Raw genomic sequence first — 20,720 nt, forward strand, 5'->3', positions numbered from 1 at the left:
ATGGTCGTAAAATCGGACCACTGATTTTTACCGTATACACACGGATTTGGGCGATTCTCGAAAGGATTTTCGCGGAGTTGCTTGGGATAAGTTTTTCTTGTTTGGTTTTGGTTAAATACTATGATTATATCTTTGATTTTATCATCTAATTTCTGATTTGGAGTGAAAAATTGGGAAAAAAGTGGAAGAGTTCTTGAGATGGAATTTTTAGGTTTTGAATGGGATTTTGTTATCAGATTTGAGTAAATTTTGTATGGTTGGACTCCTGGATGGTGTTTCTGGTTTTTTGACTTTTGTCGGATTTCGAGACGTGGTTCTGGTGGTTGGATTTGAGCCGATTTCGGATTTTTGGCTATAATTTGGTAATTTGCTTGTGGAATTGATCCATTTAGCCTATATTGATCGTATTGTATTGCTTGTGGCTAGATTCAGGAAGTCTGGAGGCCGATTTGAGAGGCAAAGGCATTGCGGAGTAGGATTTTGCTTGGTTTGAGGTAAGTAACGCTTCCAAAATTGGTTCTACGGGTTCGAAACCCCAAATTATGTGATATGTGATTGGTATTGAGGTGACACACATGCCAAGTGATAGGCATGTGGGCGTGCACCGCGAGAATTGTGACCTGGGTGATCCCATGGCACCATTTAGGGACTCTATCCTGTTAATATCCATGCTTTCATCATGTGATAAAGTAATTGAGTTGGAAATCATGCTAGATTCATGTTTAGGCTTTATGTTGCTATTGTTGGGACCTTTAGTGGTCGTTTCTTGCTGTCATCTCATTATTTTCATTAATATTCCGTACTTAGTCATGTTCATGCATTTTTATATCATATCTTAGTCTCAATTAGTTATTGATTCATCATATAATTGTTCCGTGTTTGTTTTCATGACATTGTGGCCCCGTGGGTGAGACTAGAGAGATTGATGATTGAGTGAGGCCGAGAGCCTGGTTATGAGTGACAAATATGGGATCGGGCTGCATGCCGCAGCGGTTATATTGAGGATTATGATAGCCCTTGGGCTGTAGGAGCCGCTCCGGAGTCTGTAACACACTCCCGGTGAGCGCGCATGATATTATTGAGGAATAGATTTCCTTGGACATGGATTTGTTCGAAGTACTTGATACTTGGAGATGGATTTCTCCACAGGGTTGGATTGCCCCTCTTTCCTTGGTACAGGGTGACTTATAATCAGTGTTATATATGTTCCGGGATGGATTTCCCTGGGCCGGATGGCCATATACAGTACCGAGTGGTTGAATACTTGAGAGTGGAGCACATGGTGCATTTCATACAGTCTGTGCATTGGCATGTAGAGATAGCTGAGTTGTATACCTTACACTATTCAAATCTGTATTTCCTTTACTATTTGAGGTGTATATTTGACGTGAAAGCATGCCTACGTTTATGCACATTTATTTCTGTTATACCTGTTGAGGTTGAGTTCATCACTACCTTTCAGTCAATAGTTTGGACTTGTTACTTACTAAATTGGTATACTCACGTTACTCCATGCACCTCGTGTGCAGATGCAGGTGATACCGGTCGCAGCAGCGGTTGCTGATTGAGGTTCCAGTGTTTGGAGGCTATCGAGGTAGCTGCATGGCATTCACGGGCCTTGACTATCCTTCTTTATCTTTTGTCGTATTTTTAGTTTATTTCTCTAGTCACTAGAGTGGACTGTATTCTGATCTACACGCTCATATACTCAGTGACACCTGGTTTTGGGCTAGATTGTTTTGTATTTTGGAATTTTTTATGTTTCAAACAGTTTTCTTTAAATGTTAAATTCTTCCCTTAATGTTTTTGAATTTATTATTGTTGTGTTGGGTTTTTTTTAGTTGAGGCTGACCTAATTCCATGATAAGCGCCATTACGACGGTTGATTTTGGACCGTGACAGTGATTATATTGGAGCTAGGTGGTACTGCCGTGAAAAGTATGTTAGATGGTTCGTTGGAGCATTTTGTATCTGGAAGATGCATTGACAATTATTTTATCTCGAAAAATATACTGTTAGGCAGGGCAATAGCCTGGTATTATTAATTATTGGTATTTGTGATTAGTTTCTTTAATTTTCTTATTTTCACCTTGGGTCAATCATGCGAAAACGATCTTGTATACGGTAAAATCATAGGTTCAATTTTACGATCGTCAAGGCACCTCGTAGAGACTGCTCCTAGAAGGCTCGAGGCTCAGCTCCGGGCACCGACCCCGAGGGTTCCCAACGACCGGCCTCGAGGCAGTGTAAATCAACGGCTATGGTAGATCGATGTGAGGTTCCCAAGGCACGTGACTAGAGCTAACAAAGTCTATTAGGCTAGTCCAAACCTGTATCCATGGCATTAAATGGCTGTACCAACCCCATATCTTTGTAATAAATGCATTTGTACTATGTTGGGATTCCCCCTCTCATGTATAAAGGGAATCCTTGCCATTTTGTACATGATCTGATACTCAATATTGAATATACAAGAACATTCTCTCCGCTTTCTAACTTAACAAATTCTCTTGATTCTACTACTTACATTTATTGCTTATATTTATTGTGTTCTACTTATTGTTCTTCATTTATTGATCATTATTGGCCATAATGAGCCGTCATTAAATTTGTCATAACTGTTAATCCTCCATCGACGACCCATAGCCGAGCGCCAACTCAACCTCGAGGCCTAGAATACGCAAGCTCAAGGCCCCGGCTTCTAGCTATTCGGTTTGATTATTACACTATTTACAAGCTACTATATTATTTTTCCAATCCCTTTACTTAGCATTTATTGACTAACAACTAACATAAAAATAAATCACATAATTTTAGAACCACAAAATTAAATCTAATTGTTATTACCATTTTCAAAGCAAACATATCTTAATCATGATATTAAGACTAAGTTAAATAACGTGATAGTTGAAAGTAAAGGTTGTCTAATGTGTACATGTGCAAGAGGCATGGAGACTAGAGTATGAGATCTTAAACAGTATATAGGTTTATCGAATGTGCAAAATAAGATATGTGATTGTAAGTAGGGGTGGACGTTCCAATTTAGATTGGATATGAAAATTTCCATTTAGATTTTGATTTTTGGATTGAAGTAATGTCAATCTATATCCAATCTAAATAAGTTCGGATTAATCGATTTAGATATTTACCTTATCTTTTAACCGTTAGCAAAAGATATATTAATATGTGTTATATTTAGCATACGATATTTACCGATTAATTCGAAACTGATTAATATTAAGTTATATGAAAAAATTTCTTTTTACCTTATCTTTTAACCGTTAACGAAATGTATACGTACAAAGCATATACACAGAGACTAACACTATATTAAAAGCAGAAAATTCCTTAGCGAAATGTCGTTCGCCTTTTTTACCCTTTAAAAATAGATTTCACTTTGGATAAAATAGTTATTTAATTAATTCCATAAGATTTAGAACTTAAAATTGACTAAAATTTTAATTATTAAATCTTTCCTTATTTGAAGTAGGTAAAATATCCTAAATTTTAGGACTTTAATATCAATTGGTATTTTACCATACATAAATTCTTTCCTTGTTTAAACTCCATGTATACCATAACTATAATTATTTTCATATTACCTTTTAGTGGGTGTAGATTATATGAAAGAGTACGTTAACGTGTGTTTTAACGAAATTAAAGTAATTAAATGATCATGCAACTTTTATGCCTAATATTTAAAAGATCTTTAGGACTTTAGATAAGTAATATAATTTTTCCATGTTTAGTTTTTATATAAGTTGTACAAATATCAACTACGAATCTTTATCATTGGATAAAAGGTGCAAATTTATATGTAAAATAATGGTTAATACTTTAAAAATTATCCCTTTCTTGCCCCTATATTTTTTTGTTAAATCTTTGTATTGGTCTTTAAAACTAATAAATATTTTAATTAACTTAATGTGATGAACAATATTCTACAACCACTTGCACCCTTGACGAACCAAAATCTAGTGAATATCATGCAACACATGTGGAACATACCAAGCAACTCCAACCAACAAATTCCACAAAATCCACCTCTAAATCTTCCTTTCTTTGCACCGGAGGATCTAATGCTACTGAATCCAATCTTCACTCAATGAACTGCACAACACATGCAAAACCAACAACTAGATCCACAACTAGATCCAATGGACAACCTAGCTCAAGCACCAAACATGCAAAATCAGGAAGGGCTCCAGGAGGAAGGAGAGGAGGAGGACAACTTGCCACACTTGGGGGGACCGTCAATAGCATTTTCAAGCCTAAACAAAGTAAAAAAACTTTTATTCAATGAGATGCTAGATAGGAAGTCTATCTTCAGCTGCCTAGTGACACTTTACAAGTGCTCACTAGACATAAGACCTCCATAGGATCCTACAATGGGGAAAATGTAGTGATACTATGTAACGACCCAACCTGTCGTATTGAGCTTTTGCACTTCGCTCGCCAGTTCTCGGGCATGACTAGCCTTGCGTGATATATTATGACTTATGTAAATCATCGGTTTTGGATTTCAGGGTAATCGGAATGGATTTGGAAGAACTGTTCTCAGTTTGAAGCTTAAAATTTGAAAGGTTTGACCAAGTTTTGACTTGTTAGTATATGATCTCGGATTGATTTTTTTTTTTCTTTGGTCAACTCCTTTAGGTGATTTGGCACTTAGGAGCATGATCGGAATGTGTTTTGGAGGTCCAGAGTAGATTTAGGCGTGAATTGGCAAAATTGGAGTTTTGGCGTTTTCCGATTGATAGGTGAGATTTTGATATATGGGTCGGAATGGAATTTCGGAAGTTGGAGTACGTCCTTTGTGTCATGTGGGACGTGTGTGCAAAAGTTTGGGTCATTCGGACGAGGTTTAATAGACCTTTTAATTGAAAACGGAATTTGGAAGTTTTTGGAACTCTTTGGCTTGAATCCGATATCAATTTGGTGTTCTGATGTTACTTTGATCGTTCCGAAGGTTGGAACAAGTTTGAATGAGGTTATGAAATATGTTGGCATATTTGGTTGAGGTCCCGAGGGCCTCAGTTGAGTTTCGGGTGGTTGAACGGATCATTTCTTGTTGGAAAAAGTTGAAGAAAAATTGATGTTGTTGTTGTAGGCTTTTGGCCTTCGAGTTTGCGATGGATGTCCTGCGTTCGCAAACGGTTAGGATGTGAGGTTGTAGAGTTGGCCTTCGCATTTGAGAAGGTTGTCCTACATTCGTGAAGGGTTGAGGTCAGTAGTCATCGTGTTCGTGAGGGTTTTGTCGCGTTCGCATAGAGGAAGTAGAATAGCTGGGACCCCAAGGCATTTGATCTACGCATTTGCGTAGTAGGCGCTGTGTTCGGGAAGAGGTGAGTTAGTTATGCATCGTGTTCGCGAGAGGGTCCTCGCGTTCGCACAGAAGGAATTTTTTGTAGTGAAGCTTTGTGCTTCGCTAAAGCGAGGGTGCTGCCGCGTTCGCGATGAAGAAAACATCTGGGCAGACAGATTATATTTGGAAATCGAGGGTTTAAGTCCAATATAAAAAAAAACCATTAAAGAGCTCGGGAGAAGGTGAAATTTGAGGAGATTTTCAGTGGAGCAATTGGGATAAGTATTCTTCATTCATATTTGGTTTAATTCCATGATTTAGTCTTGAATTTTATCATTTAATTTAAGAAATTAGAGTGGAAATTGGGGAAGAATGGAAGAAAAGTTTGAAAATTCTTTTGGGGGTTTGAATGGGCAATTGAGGTCAGATTTGGATGAATTTGATATGGGTAGACTCGTGAGGGAATAAGGATTCTAGTATTGTGGTTTTTATCGGATTCCAAGACGTGGACCTGGGGGTTGAGTTTTGACCAATTTTGTGATCTTGATGTAATTTAATAATTTTTGAGTGAGGTTTGTTCCCTTAGAATATTTTAATGGTTATATACTAATTCTGGTTAGATTCGGGGCATTTGGAGGCCGAATCGAGAGGAAAAGGCATTGCAATCTAGAGTTTGGCTTGGCTTGAGGTAAGTAACGCTTCCAAACTTGGTTCTGAGGGTTCGAAACCCCAAACTGTGGGTTCTATGACTACTATTGAGGTGACGCAAATGCCAAGTGACGGGCGTGTTGGCGTACACCGTGAGAAATGCAGCTTGGATCATTCCATGGCACCGCTTAGTGACTCCTTTATGATAATATATGTGTTGTAATTATGTGATTAAGGTAAGGAACTGTAAATCATGCTAATTGTGATGTTAAGGCTTCACGCCAACACTGTTGAGACCCGAGAGGTCATTTCTTGCTGTCATGTCACTAACTTCATTTATAATCTATACTTAGTCCTAATTATGCATATTATATCATGCCTCAGTTTCGATTATTGCTATTTGACATATCATATCATTGTTTAGGCTTGTATCATGACATCTTAGCCCACGTGTGTGAGACTGGAGAGTATTGACTTAGTGAGGCTGAGAGCCTGATATTGATGGATAGTATAGGATCGGGCTACACGCTGCAGCGTGATATTGATCATGCCTTCACTGGCATTGATATAGCGCTTGGGCTTAGAGAAGCCCCTCTGGAGTGTTTACACCCCTAGTGAGTGCGGTTGATGATATTGAGGGATGGATCTTCTCTGGACATGGATCTTGTCCGATGTATTGGTATGGAGATGGATCTTCTCCATGAGGTTGGATTGGCCTGTTCCTTGGTACCGAATACCAATAGTTTGTAAAGTATATATATATTTCGGGATGGACCTTCCCTGGGTCTTATGAGCTATATACGGTACTGAGTGGTTGAGAGTGTCATTATTATTACCAGGAGATGGATCTTCTCCATAGGCTGGATTGACCATCCTCAGTACTGAGTGACTACTGTTAGAGACGTATATATATACGGGATGGATCTTTCCTAGGCTGTACGAACCATATATAGTACTGAGTGGATGAGCATCGAGTTATTGGGCATATGAGGTACGTGGCATAGTGCATTTCATTTTGTATTTGCATTGGCATGTAGATGTAGCGAAGCTTATACTCCTTTGTCATGTCCATACTTCTTCTATTTCCCTGTTATGAGCTATTTAATTAATTGAAAGCATGCCTACATTTCTGTACGATATTCTTGTTTATCCTATGAAGAGGTTGAGTTCGTCACTATCTCTCAGTCCATAGTTTGGGCTTGTTACTTACTGAGTTGATGTACTCACGTTACCCCCTATACCTCATGTAAAGATTCGGGCACTTCGGATCCAATGGAGGATTTTTGATCGAGGCTTCTGACTTAGAAGATTATTGAAGTATCTGAACGGCGTTCGCAGGGCTTGGCTCTCCTTCTCATTTCTAGTTATACTTTTCTGTTGGCTCTTAGACACTTTGATAGATTATGTATTTACCTTAGACGCTCATGATCTCAATGACACCGTGGTTTTGGGACGAATGTATTGTAATATGAATCTTTCTCTTATATCTTAAACGATTTGTTTTAAAAATGATGAAAGTCTTCCGCAAACGATTTGTAATATCTACATTGTGGTATTGGATTGCGTTGGTTTAAGGCTGACCTAGTTCCATGATAGACGCCATCACGACAGGTTGGGGTTTAGGTCGTGACAAGTTAGTATCAGAGCCTAGGTTTCATAGGTCTTACGAGTCATGAGCAGGTTTAGTAGAGTCTCACAGATCAGCACGGAGATGTCTGTACTTATCCTCAGGAGGCTGTAGAACCTTAGGAAATTCCAAATTCTTGAGTTCTTATCGTGCTTCCTTGATTCAGCTTGAAATGTAACACTTTGAATTCCTTCCATGCATTCGTATGCGCACATGAGTGCTTGGTATTGGCTGTGCCTCGACAGCTTGTGATTCCCTAATCGAGGGGCGAGATGTGATATCTGTGTGTTGATGTTGGGCTAGTCTAGAGGACTTGAGGCCGGGCCTTGCTTGTAGATTGAGCCCTGAGTTGTTGATTGAGCGAGTGCGTATTTCTGGATTTATATGTTTGATAATGTCCCTATTAAGGGAAACGATGACTGGATAGCTATGTGATGAGTATGAGGTGACTGCGAGATGTGTTCATATGATTTGAATGAGACGAGAAGGGTCTACTTGGGGATAGAAAGAACTATCTGGTGCTTGATTTCCATCGTGATTTGATGTATAGCCCCCAGATGTGGATGTGTTGAAGGATCCTTTCATGTTGCCTAGTTGGGAAGTAAAGTAAAATTCACGTTGCGACATGAGTTCAGACTCAGGAAGATTAAGTGACTGCGTAATGTTTATGTCGGTGGAATGGTATAAAGAGATGTTAGTGAGGCGAAGCAGGTGGGTTATCTCTTGCGGAGTGTTCTGAAGTTTGTGTGATCTTTATGTTGTTGTTGGAAGACCTCTTTTTACCAGTGAAATATATGTGATACAAATTGAATTTTGATTTCTTAAGAGAGTGCGCTTGACTGTTACGAGGGTGAATGCGAGATTTACAAAAGAGTTGAAGTACTTGATGGTCGGTGTTGTACGATCTTATGAAGGATTGAGTTTAATCTCACTATATTATTATGGCAATAATAGAGTATATGTATTATGAGTTATTGGGTGTTTTGATCTATGGATTTGAGCCAAGTGAGGGAGTCTGCTATTGATTAGTTGATTGCACGGTTATGTGCTATGTTGGTTCCAGTTTGAGGCGTACTGGTGAATCAGTTATGTCTTGCGGAGGTTGAGACCGAGGATGGCTCGAGTAAAGGAAATTTCAATAAAGGTTATGTTATGATTTATGGGCATATGAGACTCACAGAATGACTTGAGTTGTTATTGGTAAAGAATGCACGGTACATAGAACAGGAAGTTGCTTGGTTGTATTAAGGTGAGGTTACATTCTGCGGTGTCGGAGTGCTAATAAAGCACATGTCGTCGGTCTGTTTGATTGGTCTAATTGTGGTTTGAGTAGAGTGGGTGACTCTCAAGAATGGTTCTAGTGGGTTCAAGATTTTACATGTATTAATTGGAGATTTTCATGTTGTATATTTGGCCAGAGACTGAGGTTTGTATTGGAGGGTGTCAAGACTTGTGGCATTTCTATATCAATTATGGGATTATATATATTAGTATCAAGAAGGTGAAGGTAATGGCTTTGGATGTGCAGGAAGTCTCTTTAGAGAGAATATTTCGAATATGGTGCTTTTGGGGATATGTGAGAGAGTAGTCAGCAGCTTATAAACTGTAGGATAGTGTGGCTTTATGTTTGGGCCTCTGGTGACGAATCTGGGTCGAGGATTGTGGTGTTATAGCGAGAAGAAGTATCAAGTTGAAGGTAAATCAGAAGGAACTTGGATAGATGGGATAACTTTGTAGTAGGCTGGATCGGCATGGTAAGGATATGATTAGTTCTTTGGATGCTTGGTAGGTAATGAGTTCCTACAGGTGTTTTGCGGCAATGCTCTTGGGTTTTAGTGGCGTGCGTAGCATGGTTGAGTTAGAAGGATTCAGTCCGGACGGTTTAGTGTTGTGCAAATGGAATTCGGAGAGTTCTTGATGGTTTCTATCACGGCTAGAGATGTATATTTTCTACGGGCGTGAGGATCATATGATGTATAGTGATTTTTCTTCTAGATGGGATCAATGGAAAGTTCTTGGCTAGTTGAGTATGTAGTTGCTTGTGGCTCGGAATGGATATGAAGTTCTCATGGTTATCCTGGGATGGTATAGTATATGCAGCATGTTGTGTAGGATTGAGATTTGCACGTGTAAAGTCACGGTTCAGTTTTGAAAGGAAGGTCACAAATTCTTAGGTAGCATGGACAGTTTCAAACGAGTAGATAAATGAGATCACTGATTGGTGTGGCTTGATGAGAGTATACATTTTAGAAAGGGCGATGTGTTTGAGTTGAAGATACTTCATTAGTATTGCGACACTCCCTTGTTTGATCGACTGCTGATATTCGAGTTTGCTAGGTGGCACAGAAGAATTATAGGAGTACCCTAATGGGATGATTGGGTATTAGAGGTGTGTTGTATATTCAGACGATGGAGTTGGGATCGATAGGGTGATTGATGTGCTATATGGATTTGGAGACTGGGAGCTCTCATAAACAGGTTAAGCCATGGTCGTGGACCGCGTATATCAGTCTTGTGTGATAACTGTTGGAGGTTTGGAGACCCGAGTAGATCTTTATTGCTGGGTATGCTAGATTTTGGATGTGATATTGGGTATAGACTAATTGTCTCCGTGTCGTGGTATTCTGGGCTGTTGCGCTAGGATGACGACATTGGCTATGACGGCAATGCCACGGATCGAGTGGCGAGGTTCGACGAATTATGTTCCTAGTAGGGTGGTTTCATTTTTGAAGACCCAGCGGATGACTGGGAAGGGTCGTCTTTCTTATTTGGCCTTCGTGATGGATGTTAGTGTAGATACTTCTACTATTGATTCGGTTCCGGTGGTAAGGGATTTTCCAGATGTGTTCCTGCTACCGGGCATGTTGCCGGACAAGGTTGTTGATTTCGGTGTTGATTTGGTGCCGGGCACCGTATCGTATGGCACCAGCGGAGTTAAAGGAGTTGAAAGAGTAGCTTCAGAAACTCCTTGACAAGGGGTTCATTGGTAGGCCAATATGGATGTGTGATTCTACATCGAGTCGGCTTGGTTGACTCCGAGATGTATTGTTGAGGGATGTGTTGATTCGACAGTTATTGAGCTTATTAGAGATATCAAGAGATCTATGAGTCACCTTTCCATGTTACGAGGTGTTAGGATTTGTTGATTATAGCGCATGTGGTGCGATTTTATTGAGGTCTCTCAGTGGAATTTGAACGGAAAGAGTATTGGGTATTGCTCAGCGGTTGGCATATCGGTTGTGTCCTTTCGGGTTTGTGTAATGTTTTGTCAATTGCTTCACCATGGTTATGATGATTTGCTTTGGTTCTAGACATCGAATTGTGCGTGGTTGTCGATTTTGAGCATAGTGACTTGAGGTGATTCATGTGGACCAGTGTTTGGATAGGGTGGCACATTGCAGTGAAGTTATGTGGAGGTATGACCCTTCGGGTTGATTTGCGTGTTCTGTTTCTACGATCCGTGAAGGGTTCTTAGCTTTGTGTGTAGTGGTACTGGTGATCTTGCGGTACAACTCTCCCATTTGAGTTATTTTTCTTGATTTGAGTACGTTCAGATTGTTGCTCATTGGTGCGCGAATTGCACGAGTTGTGGCTTTTGATGGCATTGATGTGTCATGTCACCAGAGTAGCTGTGTTGGATTAGATGAGATCGTTGGGATCTAGATTGAATACAAATGGATTCGGTTTTAGCGTGTTGGAAGGATGATATCGATGTTCGGCTCCGGAATTTTCTATGGTCCTTGCCAAGGGAGAAGTGGTTTCACGAATGATTGGTCTGAGGAATGGGTATGACTTTCTACATGTTTCATTTATCATTGGCATTATACGGAAGTGTTGGAATTAGGCTTTATTTGATAAAAGGCTTATTATCGATATTCAGTTGTTTTGAGCAACTGTTGTGATTAGAAGTTATCGCTACGAGTGTTTGAGTTATGTGGTATATCACGTAATTGCATTTGAGGTTGCAGGTATGGTTTGTTACAGCTTGTTCGAGCTTATTCAGAGTATAGATGTGAGATTCTGATCTTGTAGATGATTTCAGAAGTGAAAATGTGGTTCTAAGGTTTATGGTCTAGGTCGGATTGTGATATTTCAGTTACATTGTGGTATCAGACCTATATAAGATAGGGTGACGTGGGATCACCCCCGAATATATGCATGGTAAGGTACACAACGATTTGTTGGTCTTCGGAATAACTCTGGGCACGTTCGAGGACGAACGTATGTTTAAGTAGGGGAGGATGTAAGGACCCGATCGGTCGTTTTGAGCTTTTGCACTTTGCTCGCTAGTTCTCGGGCATGTCTAGACGCATGTGATGTATTATGACTTATGTAAATCGTCGATTTTGGCTTTCAGGGTAATCCGAATAGATTTGGAAGAACAGTTCTCAGTTTGAAGCTTAAAATTTGAAAGGGTTGACCAAGTTTTGACTTGTTAGTATATGATCTCAGATTGGAAGTTTTATAATTTTTCTAGCACCGTTAGGTGATTTGGGACTTAAGAGCATGATCGGAATGTGTTTTGGAGGTCCGGAGTAGATTTAGGCGTGAATTGGCGAAATTGGAATTTTGGCATTTTCCGATTGATAGGTGAAATTTTGATATAGGGGTCAGAATGGAATTCCGGAAGTTTGAGTAGGTCCGTTGTGTCATGTGGGATGTGTGTGCAAAATTTCACATCATTCAGACGGGGTTTGATAGACTTTTTGATCGAAAGAGAAATTTGGAAGTTTTTGGAACTCTTAGGCTTGAATCCAATGTCAATTTGGTATTTTGATGTTTCTTTGAGTGTTTCAATGGTTGGAACAAGTTTGAATGAGGTTATGGGATATGTTGGCATGTTTTGTTGAGGTCCCGAGGGCCTCGGGTGAGTTTCGGGTGGTTGAACGGATCATTTCATGCTGGAAAAAATTATAGTAAAACTGTTGTTGCTGTTGCAGGCTTTTGGCCTTCGCGTTCGCGAAGGGTTAGGATGTGAGGCTTTAGAGATGACCTTCACGTTCACAAAGGTTGTCCCGCATTCGAGAAGGGCTGTGGTCAGTGGTCATCGCGTTCGCAAGGCTTTTGCCGCGTTCGCGTAGAGGAAGTGGAATAGCTAGGACCCCATGGCATTGTTCTACGCGTTCGCGTAGTAGGCGTCGCGTTTGCGTAGACGGAATTTTGGGCAGTGAAGCTTTGTGCTTCACGAACACGAGGGTGCTGCTGCGTTCGCGATGAAGAAAACATCTGGGCAGACGGATTATATTTGGAAATTGAGGGTTTAAGTCCTATATCACAAAAACCAGTAAAGAGCTTGGGAGAAGGTGAAATTTGAGGAGATTTTCAGTGGAGCAATTGAGGTAAGTATTCTTCATTCATATTTGGTTTAATCCCATAATTTAGTCTTGAATTTCATCATTTAATTTAAGAAATTAGAGTGGAAATTGGGGAAAATGGAAGAAAAGTTTGAAAATTCTTTTGGGGGTTTGAATGGGCAATTGAGGCCGGATTTTGATGAATTTGATATGGGTAGACTCCTGAGGGAATAAGGATTATAGTATTGTGGGTTTTTATCGGATTTTGAGATGTGGGCCCTGGGGTTGGGTTTTGACCAATTTTGGGATCTTGATGTAATTTGATTATTTTCGAGTGGTCTTTGTTCCCTTATCATATTTTCATGGTTATATGATTTGGCGCATTTGGAGGCCGAATCGAGAGGAAAAGGCATCGCGGGCTAGAGTTTGGCTTGGCTTGAGGTAAGTAACGCTTCCAAACTTGGTTCTGAGGGTTTGAAACCCCGAACCGTGTGTTCTATGACTACTATTGTGGTGACACAAATGCCAAGTGACGGGCGTATGGGCATGCACCGTGAGAAATGCGGCCTGGATCATTCCATGGCACCTATTAGTAAATCCGTTATGCTGATATCTATGTAGTAATTATGTGATTAACGTAATGAACTACAAATCATGCTAATTATCATGTTAAGGCTTCACACAAACACTGTTGGGACCCGAGAGGTCGTTTCTTGCTGTCATGTCACTAGCTTCATTTATAATCCATACTCAGTCTTGTTCATGCATATTATATCATGCCTCAGTCTCGATTATTGCTATTTGACATTTCATATCATAGTTCGGGCTTGTATCATGACATCTTAGCCCACGTGTATGAGACTGGAGAGTATTGACTGAGTGAGGCCGAGAGCCTGATATTGATGGACAGTATGGTATCGGGCTACATGCTGCAACAGATATTGATCATGCCTTCGCTGGCATTGATATATCGCTTGGGCTCAGAGAAGCCCCTCCGGAGTCTTTACACCCCCAGAGAGCGTAGTTGATGATACTGAGGGATGGATCTTGTCCAAAGTATTAGTATGGAGACAGATCTTCTCCATGAGACTAGATTGGCCTGTTCCTCGGTACCGGAGACTGATAGTCTGTGACGTATATATATATTCCGGGATAGACCTTCCCTGGGCCTTATGAGCCATATACGGTACCAAGTGGTTAAGAGTGTCATTATTATTACCAGGAGATAGATCTTCTAGGCTGGATTGGCCTTCCTCAGTACTGAGTGACTGATGTTAGCGACGTATATATATATATATATATATATATATATATATATATATATATATATATATATATACAGGATGGATCTTCCCTAGGTCGTAAGCCATATACAGTACTGAGTGGACAAGCATCGAGTTATTAGGCACATGAGGTACTTAGCATAGTGCATTTTATTTAGTATGTGCATTGGCATGTAGATGTAGCAGAGCTTATACTCCTTTATCATGTCCATACTTTCTCTATTTCCCTGTTATGAGTTGTTTAATTAATTGAAAGCATGCCTACATTTCTGTACAATATTCCTGTTTATCCTATGAAGAGGTTTAGTTCATCACTACCTCTCAGTCCATAGTTTGGGCTTGTTACGTACTGAGTTGGTGTACTCACGTTACCCCTTATACCTTGTGTACAGATTCAGGCACTTCGGATCCAGTGGTGGATCTTTGATCGATGCTTCTGACTTAGAAGATTATTGAAGTACCTGCACTCGCAGGGCTTGGTTCTCCTTCTCATTTCCAGTTGTACTTTTCTGTTGGCTGTTAGACACTTTGATAGATTATGTATTTACCTTATTTATGCTAAAATATAGCTAAGGTAACTTTTGCATATTTGTAAAAATTTATTTAGTATTTTTAAAGCTAAATTGCATACAGTTGCAATATTATCCTCTTTTAGGATTTAACTGCGTTTATATTCATAAAATTAAGTCTTGTATTTTTTAAATTGATAATTATATGTTATAAATAATTTTAGTACTTTTAATTTATTTCTAGAAATTAATTTTCTATTTTTTATAAAATGAAAGCGGAAAATTGGCTATTTAACATCTAGCCCAATTGCATTTCAATTATAGCCTTAATTCTACCCAAATTTAAACCCAATTACCCCGGCCCAATTCCTATTCATACCCGACCCCTAAACCATTAACCAACCCGAACCCAGACCTCTACCTACCCGCTTTAATCCGGATCGTTGATCATTCAGATCAACGACCAGTATTCACCTTTACCTTAATTAATCCTAAACGACCTCCAAAACCCTATCATTTGATACAATCTGCCGCCTTGAAACCCCCTCCTCTCTCAACGCTCATGAACCTTAGTCGCCTCCCTATCACCTTGCCCTAATACCTACCTAATCCATGGCCTCTGTGGTCATTTGAGGCATATACCAGTCTTCCATGGCTTCTATGTATTTGTTCTCATGGTTTCAAGGCCAGACCTTGAAGGAGTTTGGTCCAGTCCTTGTTCAATTTCAGTTCATGGCTCTTCTCTGGTCATCCTTAGTCTTTCTCCGGCTAGCCATGGTCGCTCGAGTCAGATCCTTGACTCTCCTGGTTAGATCGGTAAATTTCAGGACCTTTCTCACCTTTTTTGGGTTTTCTGAAACCGTAATCTCTAAGATCTTTTTGATTTCTTTCAGATCTACCTTATATCTATGCTTACATTGAACTTTTAAGCATTTTCTCGAAGTTTCTTTAACTTTGCTCTCAAAACAACTCTTTATCTTTTCCGATTAGGGTTCTTCTTTTAAGTTATTTCAAAATATATTCTCTGATTTTAACGTGTTTCTGATCTTGCTCATGTTTTTCTTCTATCTGAGTTAGCATATTTAAAAAAACCCTAATTTCTTTTGGCTGTTTATTAGATGAGTGCTTGTTTGGTTAAGTTTTTGTTCAATTTATTTGTTTATCATCTTTTAAGCTCGACTATTGTTGAAAAAAACCTATGTCTTGAGTCTGAAACTGTTTGTTTGAATACCTGACTAGATTTGACGTTCCATCTTTCAGAATCTCTTTTTCCTTATGTGATTCCTCTGATTCTGGGTTTTATTATCTTTAAAACTCGACTATGCTTGAAACCCTGACTTTTCAAAAGGTTTTCTCGTCTTCTACAGTGAGACCTTTGCATGTTTCTAATACTTTGTTTTCTCCATTGTTGACTCAATGTGACTTGACCTACTTGATTACTATGCTTCTAATGTTTGCTTTACTACTGAACCTTATGCCTGTTTTTGTATGCTGTTTCTTTTGCCGATGTGTTTGACCTCGCATGTCTCGTGTCTCTACTCACTCTATTTAAATACTAAAGTGCAGAAGCATGTTACTTCCTTGATTGATCTTGATCGTGTGACTGATTTCAGAACTTTTCTTTTATGAACTCTAATTTCACTCTCCTATTTAAAGTTAATTGATTCTTTTCCTTTATTATGATATTTTGCCTTACTGAATCCTTTCCCAAAATAAACATATTTCTGTACTTAGACTTGATTGCTTACTTAATGCTTTTACTACCTCTTTTATGGCAATAATTAGTTTGCCTACAAACTGATTCGTTTTCTTTATTTTTTGAATCTGTTACCCCCGTTAAACAAGTGATCTCTTGATTAAAGGGAAATCACTTGGTTAATTGATTCTGACTGTTGTTGTTTCCATATTTGTATTGAAACTTTACTTATTACCTTATTTCTCACATGTTTTCAAAACTATAAATACCTTGCACCCCTCTTCTTTCAAAAACATGAACACTTGAGTTTAAAACATACACTTCACTCAAAACTCTCTTTTCGTTGTTGCTACTTGTGTTGCTGACTTACCTAGTCGGCTGAAAGCCAAGGCTAGGCTGTTGGAAATTTTCTTACTTTCTTTCTGCATTTGCTTCTTTAGTGGTATGTTCTAATTAATCTTCAGCATAAAAAACAACATTTTTTTACTATTTCTTGCACTCTTGCCTATTTCCTGCTTGTGTTTAATCAAGTTCTGTTATTAAGCATGATGTAATCTGCTCCTCTCCCTTCTGAATTAATATTTTTCCTTATGTATGAACACTGTTAGTCACTTATTATGACATATGAATCCCAAACCCCCATATCCCCTATGTGTTTGTATTCTTTGGTTGGTTTGAGGGCATGTCACCATCAGATATTGTTGTGCATAACCCAAACCTGACCCTCTCTAGGGTCATATCCTTCATATCACCTCTGTGTGTTGTATTCTCTGGCTAGTTTATGGGTATGCCAGCATCATCTATCGTTGTGCATGTCCAAAACCTGACCACCTCCTAGGGTCATATGCTCCCTGTTATGAACTCCCAAACCCCGGACCCTTTTGTATCAAAATGCTGATTCTGTAGTGTTAACTTTATTACTACTGTTTTCAAATTACCCTTGCCCCCTAATTATTCTCAACCCAGTTTTGAACAACTCTCTGCTCCTGCACTTCCAATATACTCTTCGACTTAGGTTCTGCCCTTCTTGTGTGAGCCTTGCCTTGGGACCCATGAGCTCCCTCTAAACTGGGACATATAAGGGCTGGCCCTTCCACACTGCATTCATTCCTGTCTGGTTATACAAACTTGGGTGTATGTACTGCCCGGGGTCCCTTGAGACCCTTAGAGAACTTTGACACACCCAGGTCTGAGAAAGGCTTTGAAACAAATGGCATTTGAGGTGGTTTATTCCATAACTCAGAGAGAAAGTCAAGAATCAGGCTTCCTCTGGTTGTAACTTTTTTCTTTTTACACTTTTTCTTATGTAATTCATTATTCAGTTTGTAATAATTTGTAATAAATGTTGGGGTTTGGCTAGTGAAAAGGACTGGGTAATTGTGTATGCTTAAGGGTAGATATCATGCCTATAGGACTTAAAATTCTGCATATTTAACTCTGCAATTTAGATATCATGCCTATAAGATCTGTTTTCACTAAAATTCTGAATGTTCTACATCTAGAGAATATGCCTATAGGACCTAAAGTCTGCATGTTTAACTCTGCATTTAGAGAACCTATCTATAAGATTTGTGTAAATTTTGCATGGTTAACTATGCATTTAGAGAACCTGTCTATAGGACTCGTTTAAATTCTGCATGCTTAACTCTACATTTAGAGAACCTGTCTAGAGGACTTGTCTTAGATTCTGCATTACCACACTTAGACACCATGTTCTTAGGATCTAACTGGTTATCATCTGGCATCATGTCCAGTAGTTTAAAATCAGTACCCTTTTATAGAAATAATGCCTATAGGAATTACGAGTAAATTTTGCCTGCTTCATTATACGTTCAACTAGATATCATGTCTATAGGAATTTAATCAGCAATAATAGATATCATGCTTACAGGATCTGAAACTAGTCAAGTTTAAAATCATCCTAATTCATACTGTTCTCAACTAGGTTTTTAAACAACTCTCTCACCTTCTGCTAATACTGTTTAGAAAGCATACCTGTAGGATCTCAAATCATTTGTTTTAAAATGGTTATTGCTTTGCCACATTCTAAATAAGCAGTAGATATAATGTTTATAGGATCTCACCCACACACTTAGGCAAGCCTTAGGCGATAACAACAATAAAATTGAATCCGCCTTTGTTAACTGGTAATTGCTACAACTAGCAGGCAGACCTGATTCAGACTTCTTATCTGAGTTATGTAATAAACTAGTCTGCTTCAACAATTAAAACTCCCCTTGCCTTTAGTATTTTTAAATTCAGACCCTAAATGTATGTTTAAGTCATGCTATTTATGTTTTTTGCTTGAGGAGGTATACATGAGCCTTTTATTTATTTACATGCTTCCCCTAATGTGCAGTACTATGTGTTTTTGTATGTCGCCTTAGATTTTTCACCTTTTGAAACCTAAAGTCAGCCTAATATCCCTCCCATTGAGAAATACTAGTCCTAAATTCCTCCGGGACTGATAGGAATGGACGGGTAATAGTATGCAATAGAGGTCGAGACTAATCCGCGCTTTAATACCTTCACGGGGTAGGAAGGGTAGATATGGATATGATGACTGTTGCGCTAATACCACGTGTATCCCCTCTTCTAAGGAGTGTCATACTAGGTATCACAATGACGTGGTCCATGTTATAAATAAACCTAGGACCCCCTTTTTTCCTCTTTTATATTTTCAAGTATTTGTAGAATTGTAACTCTATCTTTCGAAATCCGCCTTCTAACTGTTTTCAAACTCTTATGTGTTTAAATCCCATACTATTTGAGCCTATACCTGTTTGTTTGCTAAATTGCACAAATTCTCAAAAAACTATTTGGCCGAGAACCACACTAGTGGATCCTGAGGGGTGCCTAACACCTTCCTCTTAGGATTATTTCATGCCCTTACCCAATCTCTGGTTATCAAACAAACTTAGAAGTGAACCCTATAGGTGTCCTAATACACTTTAAATCATTAGGTGGCGACTCTTCAAATGCAAAACCTAGTTCCCAAAAGGAATTAGTTGTCCTATACATAAAAAATGTCATAAACCCGATCTCCCGATGCAAAGAGGGAAAAAAGGGGGCGCGACAACATGGCGACTCTGCTGGGGATATTTAGGCTTTTACCATTTCAGACTATTATTGTGAATTTTTACCCTCCCTTATGTGCAATTACTTGTTTAAATTCCTTTAAGCATTTAATTTCTTTTCAAAAGCAAAACTGACTTATCTTCTTCGTTTATTTCCTTTATTGTTGCTTTAAATTATGAAACTGTTGTATTTATTACTTTCTTAACGTGCAAATACGTGCCAACATGCTTTAATTATTGCATAATCATGCTTAACATCATACTCCACTCGTGCCAAACAAATACCATAGCAACACTTATAATGAGTGGTTGCGCTCTTCCTATATTATCACCCCCTAAATTCTAAAAGGCATATTTGCGGTAAAATTAGTCGATCAACGGTGCAGTCGACAGTTCTGTGCATTCCCCCTTGAGTTGTCTTCTCAAATAGTCCAGTCTAAAACCCTATAGAAACCTTACTCTGTTCAAATTGTGCATGCATCATGGTCAAACCTAGCCGGGTCAGTTATGTTGTCCACATAATGATCCTTAAAAATAGCCTTGTCCAAAGTCCACCGGGTTTCCCTGAACCCAAATGAAAATCACCACGTTCTGTGCATTTATTTGGAGAACTAAATGCTTCATGGTAATTGTTGATATTAAATAGTCGAGTCTGGTGGGGGTAAGGGCCTAACCTTATTTGTCTTGCAGAAATATGAAGAACGAGGTCCCCAGCTTCGGTATGGTTAGCACACCCTTGCACTTACTAGATTGTTGGAGGAGTCTTCCATCAAATGACCAAATCAACGAATGGAAAGAGAAGACCACCAAATCCAGCAAAACGCTGGAGTATCTATAATATATCATGTTGGAATTGGAAGGGAAGGTGAGGAAGAGAGTCACTGATTGCCAGAACGCCGAGAGAAATGAAGGAGGACATTTGGCAAAGGCATTTTTATTGGTGAACCTACGCGAATTGGAGGATTTGATCAATGAGAACATTCAACCTGAGGATGGTCCTTTTGGGACAAAGTAGATAGGAGTTTATCTTTTTCACTTTACAAATGTAATAAGGCCAATGGCCATTAGTGACTTTTATTTCTTGTTTATTTAGTTTCGATTTGGGGTTCGTCTATTTTTTTTAAACAATAAAATGAGGCATTTAGCATTCTAAGTTCTCCAAATAAATTTGTCGCTAGGCCTACCTCGGGCACAATAAGGTTCCTAAATTAGGACACGCTTTACACTCTTGCACTATGTGTTTAAATATTGCAATACTTTTTATAATTTTCACAGACTTGG

The sequence above is a fragment of the Nicotiana tabacum genome, chromosome 11 (genome assembly GCF_000715075.1).
Source record: "Nicotiana tabacum cultivar K326 chromosome 11, ASM71507v2, whole genome shotgun sequence".
Classification (NCBI taxonomy): domain Eukaryota; kingdom Viridiplantae; phylum Streptophyta; class Magnoliopsida; order Solanales; family Solanaceae; genus Nicotiana; species Nicotiana tabacum.